Here is a 15,198-nt window from a genome sequence, read left to right as displayed (position 1 = left end):
GCCCATGTTTTACAACTGTATTACATTTTTGGCTTTTGTAAATAAACAGTTATGTCTGCATTTTCTAGTAGTGAACAAAACAAGACAGTATATTTTTATCTTTTCAAAGTGTGTTGTGACTTGTGAGCCGTTTTCACTAATTCTAATTTCTCTTTTGTACCATGCCAACCCATTAAAAAAACACCCAGCACAGAAGATAAATAAAATGCGAGGCCTTTCAAAGTACAAGTGTCAAGTTTATTTTGAGCACAGCACAAAAGTGTCAAGTGCAGGCTTTAACAGTTATATGCGTGTGTGTTGTTAAGAGGGGCGTCTCTATAGAGTATAGGGGCGTCTCCACTGGCCGAACTGCGCCGTTATTTTGAATGACGCATTCCATCAGCTTCTCAAATCCGTTGAAATTTTTTCAATTGATCAATCCGTTCTCCATGCGTGATTCCTAAACCCACCAAGATTGAGTTAAGACCCGCCTCGCGGAAACGCGAGGACTTCCAGGAGTGGCTGAAATCCCCGCCTGACACATGGAGGGTGGATAAAGTCAGAGGCATGAAGACTTGTACTTGAGAAAAGCCTGCATTTGCACAATGCACAGCTATTAATTTCTCACTACAGTGCTCAAAATAAACTGTGCTAAAAAAAACTTGAAACTGCTGTGCTTAATAAAGGGAAAACTTTGTAATTTTGCTAAAGAGAAAAACGTACTGAGAAAGCTATTAATTTGTCACTACTGTGCTCAAAATAAAAACTCTTACTGACTACCAGTTAAATTGTTATGGTTTGGATATGGCTTTGGGCCTATTATGCTGCGTGTATTATTGTAATGGATCAGTAGGTAGTAGGTACTTTGCACTTGAGCGAGCAGCGTTCATGGGCACTTTCATATTTAAGATTATCAAGAGGAGGCGGGTCTTAACTCAATCCTGGTGGGTTTAGGAATCACGCGTTCTCCATCTGTCAATCTGGGAACCCATCGTCAAAGAAGAAAGGGCGACACCTATCGGTCGGCCTCTCTTCCTTTGACTCTGGGACCAACATAGAAAGGGGCGGGGATACATGGAATTCCCCGGTTGAGAACGAATTTTAAAACTAGTTCCGCTTTGAAGCCTGGTCCGCCCCTTGGTTTGGTTCCCTCCCGAAACTACTATAGCGGAACTGCTACTCTACACACGGAACACAAGTTACACAACAGACAACCACAACAACGACGACGCAACATAGATGCTACTGTGGACGAGGAACTGTTTTCTAGCGTGCTTACAAGTGTTTCTCAGTTACACAATATTGAACAATTAAAACCTCTTCAGCCCATTTGTTTTAAGTACTTGATAGATCGGCGACGACGGCGAGATGTTTGGCATGTTTGGCCGCCTGGATCCCGTTATCCTGCTTTCCCAGAGAGAAGGAACAAGGACCCCATCGTTTTTACCCCATATGCTGCGCTGAATGAAGCTGGATGATCTGCTGATGATCTGCTGCAGACCAGTGACCAAGACACAACGAATTTACCCACAATAAGCAAACGTTTATATAGCCTCGGATGTCATGGTGTGTTGCAATACAGTGGATTGATGTTTTAAATCAATATGGGATGTTATGATATATGATGATGATGTATAACTGCTTTAACCTCGCCTACCAGGCTTTCTCCCGGCTGGCTAACTGCAGTAAGCTAGCGTGTTAGCATACGGCCGTCATGTTTTCAGCTCGTCTTTTTAAACATTTACAGTTGCCTTATATTACTCTATAAAGTGTAGATTGTACGCTATTTCAATATCTTGTCCTGTCTCACAAAAGATGATGTTATGCTATGAAACAGTTCGTTTTTATTTATAGAATAATCTCTCAATAACAGACTATTTTTTCCCTTTTATTTGATGATGGTTAGCCGTATTGTTTATAGAATAAACCCTAAAGTTATGTTGCATTTATGTAGGCCTACTGTATACTACGTTTACAATGTGTATGATTATCTGTATAATAAACATTTGGTTTGATTAACAAATGTATCGTTCTATGCACAGATAATGTTGCTTAATGTGTATGCCTATGGTACTGTTAATATTTAATGTTAATGTTAGTATGAAGCTAATTATAAAGCTTACATGAATGATGATGGACTGAAAAGCTAATGAGAAGTTGTGACTCTATTAGCATACAAGCAATCTGCAAGCTGTGTTGGAATGTGTCAAACTGTCAACAATGGCTTGTGAAATCAAAGAATGCCACTTTCAATATGAAACCCATTTAGATTGAAATGGTTCACTTATTTATATGAATGATGGATCTGCTGCAGACCAGTGACCAAGATACAACTAATTTACCCACAATAAGCAAACGTTTATATAGCCTCGGATGTCATGGTGTGTTGCAATACAGTGGATTGATGTTTTAAATCAATATGGGATGTTATGATAATGTATAACTGCTTTAACCTCGCCTACCAGGCTTTCTCCCGGCTGGCTAACTGCAGTAAGCTAGCGTGTTAGCATACGGCCGTCAGGTTTTCACTTTTCAGGTCGTCTTTTTAAACATTTACAGTTGCCTTATATTACTCTATAAATCTATCTGTGATGTGTGCTTTTACTAATACTGGCGTGCTTAGGCAATGTAGTGGGAAAAGTACTCGCATTCTTTACTTAAGTATCATGCACAAGTCTTGTATTCAAAATGTAGCCCTTGAGTAAAAGTATTGCAAAAGCAGAAAGTAGTACTCAAAGTACCCATTGTGCAGAATGTAACCACAATGCGACGTTGTTGTGAGCTTGTAGATCAGCTATTTTTAAATAGCCTGTCTAGGAATAAAATAGGGCTAGTTGATTAATGTATGTTTTATAATATAATAATTTAATACATGAGTCTTTTAGACTAGAAGTTGCAACGTTTACATTTACTCTATACTAATAATAATACACTAAAATCTAAATTCATATAGGCATATTGCTGCACTTTACTGTGTAGACTAACAAATGTAGTTCGTTATTGTAATGTAGGCCATTCTTCCTTCCATTTAATTCTATTGTTATGCACAACGATTTCCAAAAGCATTCTTTGATTGTGCAAATAGTGGCAATGTGAAACCCATACATTGTGTGGAAAACCGGGTGGGTCAATGAATATTTAAATGGAGCAATTCGCTTGTATATATAGACTACAGAGGGATTTATTTAGCTGCACAAAGAATATGTACAGTTGAAAGATGGTTTGTTTCCACCCGTGAGGGGGAATGCATAGTCAACGCACACATTAGATACCGCCCACTGCGCCCACTATGTTTGATTGGTCAAAAGCGCTGCCTGTCACCAGACTTGGGTACCGCCCAAAATCCCTTCCGTGAGTTTGGTGTGTGACAGACTCAGTAGCGTAGCGTTCTCTGAGGCTGTTCTTGAGAGACTATCCATCTGTAAGCCGCGGAGTTTATACAGAAAGCTAACGGGCCAAAATAGACGACGGACCATCAGCTTCCGGTTCACGGGCTCAATGATAAGTGGTCCGCTCAATAATGTGTCCGTGTAGAAACCGATCACGGAACATTAGTTCCGGCCTATTTTAGTTCCGCTTCGATAAATAAAAATGTTTTAATTAAAGCTTATTAAATCTCCGGGTTCTACGGGCATGGCAGAGAAGGGGTACAAAGGGGTATTTTTTTGGCAGCAAAATTGTTAAGTCCAGTACTTAAATACATGTAGCCTACTTAGTTACTTTACACCACTAAGCGTGCATAATACTTGCTTTGCTTGATTGATTGATTGATGTTTTCAATGACAAAAATGCATATACCTACATGACCATACATTTGAGAGGCTGTTAAAGACAAGCTGTTAGACCCAGACATGCTCATACACAGACACACTGACTCACAAACCCTCTTCTAGAACAGTACCACTGTGTGAGTAAATACTGTGCCTTACATCAAGTCTAAGCTGCTGAACCGGAAATAACTAAAGCAGGGGTCTTCAACAGGCCGGGGGTCCCCCTAGGGGGTCCTCAGAGTTACTACATGTTGAAGATCCACTTGAACCCATAGCATCCCTTATTCTGAGGGGAACATTAGCCGAAAATAGCAGATCTACAGCAGACCTGCTATTTTCGGTGGTTTGGTGGGAGAAAGGAGCAAACCAAGCACAGAGCCAAAGGTCAAGTTTAATGAGTATTTAGGGTTTAAATGGTTGAATGTTTGAACACAACGCTGACATTCTATGAAGCTATCTATGAAATGTTTAATCAGCATCACAATTTCTCTAATATAAGGTAGGGGGTCTTTGGCCTGTAAAACGTTGAAGACCACTGAACTAAATACCGTCACACAGTGCCTTACCTGTGTTACTGCTGGTCTGAGTGTCCCGAGAGTGGCTGGTCTGGGGTCTGTCCATGTTGCTGCTCAGAGACAGAGAGTGGCTGGTCTGGGGTCTGTCCATGATGCTGCTCAGAGACAGAGAGTGGCTGGTCTGGGGTCTGTCCATGATGCTGCTCAGAGACAGAGAGTGGTTGGTTCCCAAACCCTATTCCTTTGTGCAACTCATATGCAATGGACAAATATGTTCCTTCACTTATATGTCTACACGTAAGAGCAAAGACAACACTGACACATGATGCAGTTATGACCAAGGGCCACAAGAAGCACTTACTAAAACTACAAGTGTGCATGATTTCTGCTCAATCTATTCCTCAACTAAGGTAATCTGTCAGAACATCAATTTAAGAGTATTTCCTGTTACATCCAGTGAGTTGAGGTTATAATAAGTGCCATATTAATGTTATTATCGTATTCCATTCAAGTTCGATGCCTGCATTCATTTGAAGTGTTACAACATTTAGGGTTGTTAAGTAACGGATTACATGTAACGGGATTACGTAATCAGATTACAAAAAACAGGTAACTTGTAAAGTCTCAGGTTACATTTTAAAATGAGTAATCTGGATTACAGTAACGGATCTGAATGATGGGGGTTACATGCTGGATTACATTCTTCTCTTGCCCTCATCAATTTTACAAATAAGTTATAACGCCAAACAATAAAATAATCAAGTCGAATCAGTGTAAAGTACTGCCACTTCGCTTAAGTAAGATTCTGTTGTCCTTTTCCTAATTTCATTGGCTCAATATTCTTGTCTAGTTATCAATGGTAAAACTTGTTTTATTTAATTAGAGAGTTTTGCTAAACATTAATCCAAAAGTAACTGAAAGTAACTAGTAGTTACTTTTTAAATTGTGATAATCAGATTACGTTACTGACTACATTTTCTTTGCAAGTAACTTGTAACTGTAGGGGATTCCTTTTTAAAAGTAACCCTAACAACCCTATAAGCAACACTGTTCACAGCTCATCACTCACGCCAGAAGAGTTTCTGTTTCAAACAAACAATGCATAAGGATTTGCCACCTAATAATAAAACAAATGTTAAAGGCTTCATAACAATAATGTATCACATTGTAATAACTTTCTATTATTATTTAGGACCAACTTTGATTTTAGTGGACCAAAAATGTTATGTTCGTTTTGTTAAGGTATTATCTTTCTTTCTGAAGCAACATGTAACAGGTGTAACCCTGGATTGCACAGTACACAGTGCTGCTAAGGACTGAACTGGAGGAGAAGAAATGAAGGAGAGAGGAGGTGATGAAATAGGTACCTGCGATAGTTCATACTCTCTGTAGGTGAGTGAGGTGATCTTGGAGGCAATCTTGGAGAGATGACATTCAAACGCTGGTGCTTGGTCTCTTGATCTTATCCTGTACACATACACAATAGTAGGCTACAGAACCTCCCAGGCAATGTCTTTTGCACACAGCTTGGAAGGTGTGGCTATAAGTGTGTGTGTGTGTGTGTGTGTGTGTGTGTGTGTGTGCGTGTGCGTGTGCGTGTGCGTGTGCGTGCGTGCGTGCGTGCGTGCGTGCGTGCGTGCGTGCGTGCGCGTGCAATCACAAAAAGTATGATTTATACTTAGTTGCGCTCTGGTGTCGGACCCCGGAAATAGCAGATCTACAAGGTCTCAGTGCGTGACAGCAGGTAGTGTCTTGAAATTGTAGGTCAGCTGTTTTTGGTCCAAGACATGATGCACAAGTATGACTCAGGCTTTACAGATTGCATCATTGTAACACTCTGAGGTTCAAGGACACAGAGAACACATTTCTATGAACCTGAACAACACACTTCTGTCTGCTTGTTAATGGTAACACAATTATGAAATCCATTTCATTTGGGTGAGTGAGTGAGTGAGTGACTAAAGATGTCAATTTAGACTGTAGCTGCAGGAGTGAAGAACTTAATACAGCAGACATGAATACTTCAACAGATACACGCACGCACGCACGTGCGTCATGGTTGTTAAAACTTCTTAAAAGTGGCAACTAGAGACAGCCACCTGATAAGGAGCTCTGTCAACAGCCTCAGAAACAGGTCTTGGACGAAGAACTGCTCACTACATTACAAACACTTTACACTTTAATTACTGAACAATCAGATTATGCCTCAAGGCCTCAGACAGAGAAGAACATTATTCTATCTCTCTGCATCATAGAGAAGAACATTATTCTCTCTGCGTAGTTTGAATCTGCCATGAAGTTAATCTGTTGGAGGACCAGTGCTCATCCTAGTTTATGTCCCAAAATGATAGAGAAGCAGTGCTATTCCTAACCTCTGAGTCTGTTTTTACCACTTGAATATATACTTAGTAAAACAAACCTGAGTTGGGCCCTGTACTTGGTCTGCTCTTGTTTCCTTCTACACCAAATCTCCTCGCCAGAAATAGATCCACAAGCTTGTATAGATCTTCTATTTCAGTCGAATAGCCCCCCCCCCCCCCCCCCTCTGCTTTAGTAAGAATTCTACATTGTTACAATTCTAAACCCAGAACACCCAGCACGCTTAGAAAAGATAGATGTGGAGAATAATTAATGATTTTACTGATGTGAACAAAATGACATGCTGAAAATCTGAGATGCTCCCTCTTCTGTGAAGTGGTTGGCTGAGCACGCACGCACGCACGCACGCACGCACACACACACACACACACACACACACACACACACACACACACACACACACACACACACACACACACACACACACACACACACACACACACACACACACACACACACACACACACACACACACACACACACACACACACACACACACACAATACGTCTTCACATTTATGCACCAGCCATGGCACAGCAGTTACAGCCCCATTCTGTGGAAGGCGAAGGGAAAGTGCTACTGATGCTCTCACCAAAATGTCACTTCATTACGAATATTGCATTATAAGTAGGTACTTTTCCCGTGGGGTGGATATCCCTATGGAGATAGATTGGCAAAACAATTCCCTGACGGTGGATTAGAAACATTATGCAGAACGCATAATGTTTGGTTTGCAGTTCATTCATTAAACCATGGTTCTGAATTCAACAATTATAATTATTTAAATTGAGTTAGTAATAATTTAAATAATTTTAATTGTGCCTGCAGGCCTAGCGGTCCGGGCGCATGCCACATATGGGCTTTAATGCAGCCTGGCGGCGGGTTGGGGGTTCAAATACAAATCCTGACGACCGTGGCTGCGTGTCACTCCCCTTCTCTTTCTCTCAGTTTCCTGTCTATCTAAAGAAATCCCCCCCCCCCCCAAAGAAATCAAATAAAAACATAAGCCTGACAGTGCCATGACCTCCACTTGAATGTGGATATCCCTCTGCTCTAATTGCCTAGCCCAGACCCAGAGCCTACCTAATCGTCAAATGTTACTGTATCACTGAGATTACAATGTGTATAAATCTGCTGTTTGGAAGGAATTATTGTGTAGCTTGCCAAAAGTGTAGGAAGACACGCACATCAAAACAGGGAATTATGCCTATAGCTCATTATCTTTGCCAGTTAACACCCAGTTGAGATGAACATTACCAGTGAAAATCCACGCACAAGCACACGCACGCACGCACGCACGCACGCACACAAGCACGCACGCACGCACACACACACACACACACACGCACGCATGCACGCAGGCAGGCGCACACACAAATACGCATATACCTGTATATACAGTACATACCGTATATATGGGGTATGCGCAATTGCGCATGCATATAAATGAATGGCAAAGCGAGTGGCAAAGTGAGTTTAACGTTTAATGCAATCAAATAGGACTTTTATGTTTGGATGTATGGGTTGTCAAGGCCAGAAAGTAGTTTTCCATATATGGGCATTCCCATATGAAGTCCTGTTAGATATGGGCTTAATATTGATGACATCAGGGATCTCCATATATTCTGTTAGAGTGGTTCCCATGACATCACAACATACAGTATAAGCCTTTTATGCCCATACATGGAGATCCCTCCATGTCTTGGCCATCTGGCCAGTGTATCGATGACATCAGGGATCTTCATATATGGGCATAAAAGGAATTCTGGGGATTACAGATAAATGGACTTTTACATAGTGATGTCATAGTGATGTGTCAGGGGAACCACAGTGTCAGGCATGACCTTCAGACAGACATACAGAGATACGCGAACAAGATGAGCCGGTTTTCATAGTAAACTTGCGACCTACGGTTGCAATAAAATGCAATAGAATGAGGCCCTTGAGTAGATGAGACGCCCACCGCCCACAATGTAAAAAGAGTAGGAATTTGGATGAAAGTCTACATGATTTGAGCAAGCATAGTACATAATATTCAGACCTAAATTTGTTAATATCCATGTCTGTCTAGCCACAGACTTTATAGCAATTTGTAACAATTGTGGAAATATTAGGCAGGAAATGTCAAATGTTCAAGCATTATCCCTTTTATGTAGGACTAGGACTTTTTCAAAACTAAAGAACGAAGTTGCAAGCTTATTCTAACCTTGAGATAGTTACTGGAAGGGAATGGAGACAATGACAGAATGAAAACGCTTTCCACAGTGGGACCAACATATACTTCTTAGGAACAACTGAGAATGTTAAGAAGGGATAAAAAATGTAATTATTCTAACTGAAACTGAGCTGACCAATCTTTGTAGGCAGCATGACACAAAAGGATTTGTATTCTTCCCGGTCGGAAATGTTGCTTTCCACAGAGTGCATAGCATATAATGAGGCATGAGAAGAACACAGTTCCAGCCATAAATTATGATGAAACTATGATGAAGTGAAAACATGAATACAATAATTATGGTGTAATTCTTTGCATGCAATTGAAAGGAAAACACATCAAGAACGACCAGAAAGCTTGGCATTCTCTGCAACATGACATGCAGACATCACACATGGTTATTAGTAATATCAACAAACCCCAGCTGCCACTCATTAAATCTTAATATTCAGCCTGCAATTGGGCTATAGCTGCCTTTATGTGAATCAACACCTTGGAGTCATTGGGTCCAGCTCCAACAAACCCTGATCTTGTAGGAGGCTTGTCTGTGGGGTGCAGCTTTATCTTTAATTGGACAGAAGGTGCCTTGAGGCTCAGACATTCTTGTAAAAGTTTGATTAACTTATTCCTTTACAAATTCTACAGTAAATATACTGTATTATAGGGAAGAGAAGGCAGACTTCTACAGTGCTGCATCCTTTTTTAGAATGACCAAGGATATTTTGCTGTTTTATTTATGCATTCTGCGACTCATGCTTGCCCATTTGGGACTGATGTGCACTAATAACACCTATTGAAACAGTTGTGCAAACATGCATGTACACAGGTATATCAGTTCACAAACCTCTGGAAAAGTCTTCACAAACTACAATGATGGTCACTTGTTGTACTTGTACTTTTGCTATTTAACAGTAGGTTATTGTTATTGCTATGTTCTTTGGAACAGGGCAGGATGCAGGGAGTTTTAAATAATCAATCAGATGAAAAGCCTATAAGTGATTCCTGATCTTGAGCTGGCACTGCTTTGAGTTGCCTGCCTGAACTACTGTAGGTCCACATGCTTCACATCATTTGGGTGGCATAATGGATACATTGTGATGTAGAGTAGTATGTGTGTGATTATGCACACTGTAGCAGCTATGGATGTAAAGAGCATAATGTCATCATGCACACAGTGGGAGCTGCAGGCCAAATTATACTTACTGCATGATACTGTATCCACAATTCTACATAGAAGTTAGGGTTTGCATTATTTATAGCGTATCACCGGCTCATGTCTCTGCATACAGTACATGTACTGCATGTACATGAGCTGCTCATGTACTAGAAAAGGAAAATGGACACGGTTTATGGAAAGGCTGAGGAGATCCATTGCTACCTCAAAGGGCAAATGTCAAGGCAGACAGTGAGTGAACCCAGATGCAGCAGAAACACACCAAGGAGATGTCTTGTATTCAATAACTAAGGTACAGAAAAGCCAAAGTAATTGATTTCACCAAAGGAGGTCCAATGTTGCAATTAAGGCACAAAAGACAGTCTTCCTTAGCTTTAAGATCACTGCTTCTGTCCACGTTGGAGCTGTGTGGGAGGCTGTCAGGCTGACCTTGGATGAGAACTAGTGTTACTAGAGGTCAAGAATGAATCTGGTTCTTAAGCAAAGCGAACACTTTAACAGACCTAGTACTAGCTGCACCACAGTGTGCACCAGCTGGAAAATATCTCTGAGCACTGTGTGCAATCACAGCCAGGTATAAGTAGCCAGGCAGGATGGAAGACAGCCAGGTAATTTCCAGGATACATCCCCAGACGCAGGGTGCATCTCCAACCTAATGGACAAACAAGCACAAGGTTAATAGAGACAGACTGCCATGGACAGCAACCCCGCTTCGCTGGAATTGAAGCTCTTGTTCAGCGGAAGCCTGCTGTTCCCATTAATGACCCAGTAGATGTCACTATTTCACCTTCTCCAGTAGCTACATCTCAATACAAGCCAATGGCTTTGGTCAAACTTACACTTGATTTTATTACTTAAGTAAACCTTTTCATGAACACTTTGTTTTCAATCACTAGTTTAAAGTCTTTTTTAAGTCATCATGATATGGGTTTAGTAAAGTATGGTCCCATTAATGTAAAAATGAATGATAAAGTAGGGTATGTTTCCAGGGTTTCTACTGGTTCAACCTGCGGTTGCAGCCAATAGCATTAATTTCTGTTAGCATTTCGTACCGAATTTAGAAAGATGGGGGAATTTGAAATAGCTGAAAAATACGGTTTCTGCGGTCTGTAGAAACCAATGGCGTCATTCTGTCCATTCATTCTTTCTGTCTATCTATGTGCTACCCTTAATATGCATAGACAGTGTAGTGCCTGCGTAATCTAGGATCATATAATATTATTTAAACCAATAACCTGTCATTAGTCTAATAACATATGTCCATTGAAACTATACAAACTATAAAATGCCAGGTCAACAAATTAACCTGGCATCTGTCTAAATAACATGCTATCTAAATCAATGCATTGTAAATTAGCATCTGAGTTTTTCAGAAATGAACCACATACAATCTAAGTCCAAAATGAGAGACAGGAGCCAACTGTAGACTTTACCTCCATGATCTTCATTAGATTTCGGTCAAACAAAGAATCCACTTCAAAATAATTCTCACAATCTATAAAGTACTGAACAATCTGGCTCCCCTACCTCTTCGACCTCCTCCAATGTCACGTCCCCTCCCACTCCCTGCCTCCCTCAGGTCGGGTAACGCCATCAAGTACCGTAGCTGAGGTGATATTCTTTTGCTGCTCCAACACTGTGAAAGGCACTCCCCAATACTATCACAGAAGCGCCAGCTATCTGGCCTACACTTGGCATACATCTTGGCACAAAGCGCTCAAATTTTGTTGTACGCCCAGGGTCACATTGGCCAAGCTTCGCGGGACGCTTAATGAAACTCATAAATAGCACTGCTCACTTCACACTAGGTGTGATTCTGTGAAGTATCATGCCAATTAGTTCATTCCACTGCTTGCACCTCTGTCCTACTCCTAATACTACTCAACATTCCCCACTGACAGGTGCTGCCCCAGCCCGTAGAAATACGTAGAGTGACAAAGACCTCCCTCCCCGCCCCGGCTTCTCCCAGTTGTGATCACATACTGTAGATGCCCGGGAAGCCGGCTGCACCGCCAATCACCTTTTTTTGACCTGTATGTGTCCATCAGAGCTTGGTGTGTACTCCCTTGCATACATACCAGTATGTACAGTAGTACGTCCCCGTCAAGGCCGGTAGAGGGTCATTGCTGCCTGGCAACTCTGCCCTCACCCCAACCTCCATCAAGGGGCAGTGGGGCACTCATGGACTGTCATATTATGCCTCACTATAACTGACAGACAGAGGGTTAGAGCACAGCATGCATACGTACAGTATGTACCCTACCTGTGTCCACCTGATCAGCTGCATGTGTGTCTGTGAGTTGGCAGAGCACCTCTTCCTACCCTGCTTATAGAGAGCCTTGACAATGCCTGCATTTCTGTAAAGTGTACCCTTTGCAGTTATACCTGATAGCGGGATAACTACAATTCACTATGAAGTAGACAGCGCAACACAATTGATTGGATTCCACCCATAAGGTCAGCTGACACATACTGTTAAAAGCTGATAACAAAGGCTGACCTTTCAGTCAATATCTAATTCATTCCAGTGAGAACTTTGTATCAAGTTTCATTACATCACTGGGGTTGCCATTAGAACAAAACAGGAGCATAACAGCGTTTGAAGCGTATCTTTTGGGATCATATCTAACAGAGCGAACAAGGACTCAGAAGGAAAGACGATACTTCAAGGAACCTCATCTCATCTCTGTTTTACACTGTCCTTTTTGCACTGCCCTGATCAATACCATAATTGTTTATCATTACGTCACCCGGCTGCATCAAATAGTTCTAGTTTTGAGCTTCATGTTAGTTTTAAGAAAACTGTGATTTTCTATAGTTGCAGCATTTAATTTGTCAAATTATAAATTATAAAAAGTAATTAAAGTTGCCTGATCTAGAAATAAAATGGCTCCCCTTCAGGCACTCGTGCAAGGAAAGTGCTGATCATCTGATATGTGATGATAGAGGGGAGGAAGCTAGATTCAATGTTTAGATGATATGCGACCATACATGGGAGGGAGGATTTAATGTTTAGATGGCTGATGCTATAGCTTTCTTATCTACCATACAGATGTGATAGATAATAGCTCATTAAATCGAGTCAGACTGAGAAAGAGAAGGCTACACACACACACACACACACACACACACACACACACACACACACACACACACACACACACACACACACACACACACACACACACACACACACACACACACACAATCCAAGTGAAGCACTTCAATCGATTTTGTTAGTCCTCCTCCCCCCAAAATGTAATTACCATGTCGTCTTGCACACAGTATACTATATCTTGAAGATATGCCCCAGTACAGTATATACTGTACATGCCATGTTTATCCTTGGGCCAAGGTTTCTTGGATCGTCCTCTGAAGCCAAAACCATTCATTAACCTCATTTAACATGATTCCATCCGTTCCATTTTATACTGCAATCCATCTCCAGAACAGGCTGGTCAATGCTAATTGTAAAAAGAGTAAGAAAGATTAAATGCTGTTGTTGGTTGCTTCCACAGAACTATTGCTAATTTAAAACCATTAGTCACGATCCAGGATCTGACACTTTAATCAGAGAAGATTTCATGACTGTGCCTGTAACAACAGGGATGAATGTTAGTGGGACACACAGGTGCCTGCACAATCTGGCAGATGCAACATGATGATATGACCCGGTACAGCGCACACATTCATGAAACATATGATTTGAATTATAATCTTTCACACAGGGACAAGAACAGTTCCTTCTAATCAGATTCAAATATGTACTTCGCATTCTGTGAATGAGCCAAATCATCCAAATGAGACTCACACAAACACACACCACTTCATTATTCATTTGTCACTGATCACCAGCTTTGTGTGTGCACGTCACTAGACTGAATAGATCATCTCGAGTCACCATGAATAACATGAGTACTCGTCTTCTTTTTTGTTTGTGACAATCAATCATCAAGACGTTTACTGGTCACACACACACACGCGCGCGCGCACACACACACACACACACACACACACACACACACACACACACACACACACACACACACACACACACACACACACACACACACACACACACACACACACACACACACACACACACACAGAGAAAAGAATACCCTGTCATTATTAATGCCAAAACATGCAGTGGGAAAATAATGTCAGGCATGCAGGGGGTTTGTCAACACAAAACTTGCATTGCTTCTCTGACTGAACATCTTATCCAATTGGAGTGGTGGACAGTAATGAAGTACATTTACTTGAGTACTGTAGGTAAATGTTTTGAGTATCTGTCTGGACTTTGAGTATTTGTATTTTTGAATACGTATGACTTTCACTACACAACAATGCAAATACACATATTGTATTTTGCTACTACTACATTAATAGGAAGGGAAAGAGTAGATTGTGAATTATCCACTTAAGCCATATTTCAAATATAGAAAGATATACGTGTTTCACATTGAGAGCTTATAGATCAGCTATTTTCACAAAATAAATGTGAATTTTGGCATGAAAGGTCACATTTCCAGTACAGCACTCAGTACTCCAGCACTTTAACTCAAGTACACATTTGAGCAACTTTCACCTCAAGTACTGGTGTTGAGCACTTTGTCAGCCACTGGCTAAATCTGCATTGCTCGGGCAGTACCAGCACTAGAACAAAGTCTATGAGGTGGGGATGAGAGCACAGGAAAAGTTGCAAGACATCTTGAATATACTTTCTACTTTTTCAGTCTTCCACGCCAATATTCCACTACTCGTACAGATGTGCCATTTCAAAACGTCATGCGCCCTGCCATTGGAAAGAGTCGATTTTCAGGGGATTTGCAGAACATTGAGCTCGTAGATCAGCTATTTTTGCTATTTTTATGACCTTCTCTGACTAGGTTTCTTGCCATTTGTGAGTGTCTGCAAAAATACACTCCATTCTCCATAAAAATTAGAAAGACAAAACAGGGAAAGCAACCTGTGGAAAACATGCATTTGCGGACATTTTCAGGAAAATAGCAGTCAACACTGAGGAGTTGAAACGGCACATCTGTACATGTATGAGCATGTGATGAATCAAATCTTAGAATCTTGATGTGCTGACCCATCGACCACAGCAGCTAGCTTTGTTTTCAATGTTGGGGAGGAAAAGTCAGTTATGATGATGCGTA

This window comes from Nannobrachium achirus (assembly GCF_963921795.1).
Source record: "Nannobrachium achirus genome assembly, chromosome: 12".
NCBI classification, from domain to species: Eukaryota; Metazoa; Chordata; class Actinopteri; order Myctophiformes; family Myctophidae; genus Nannobrachium; species Nannobrachium achirus.
Note: the sequence above shows the minus strand (reverse complement) of the source record.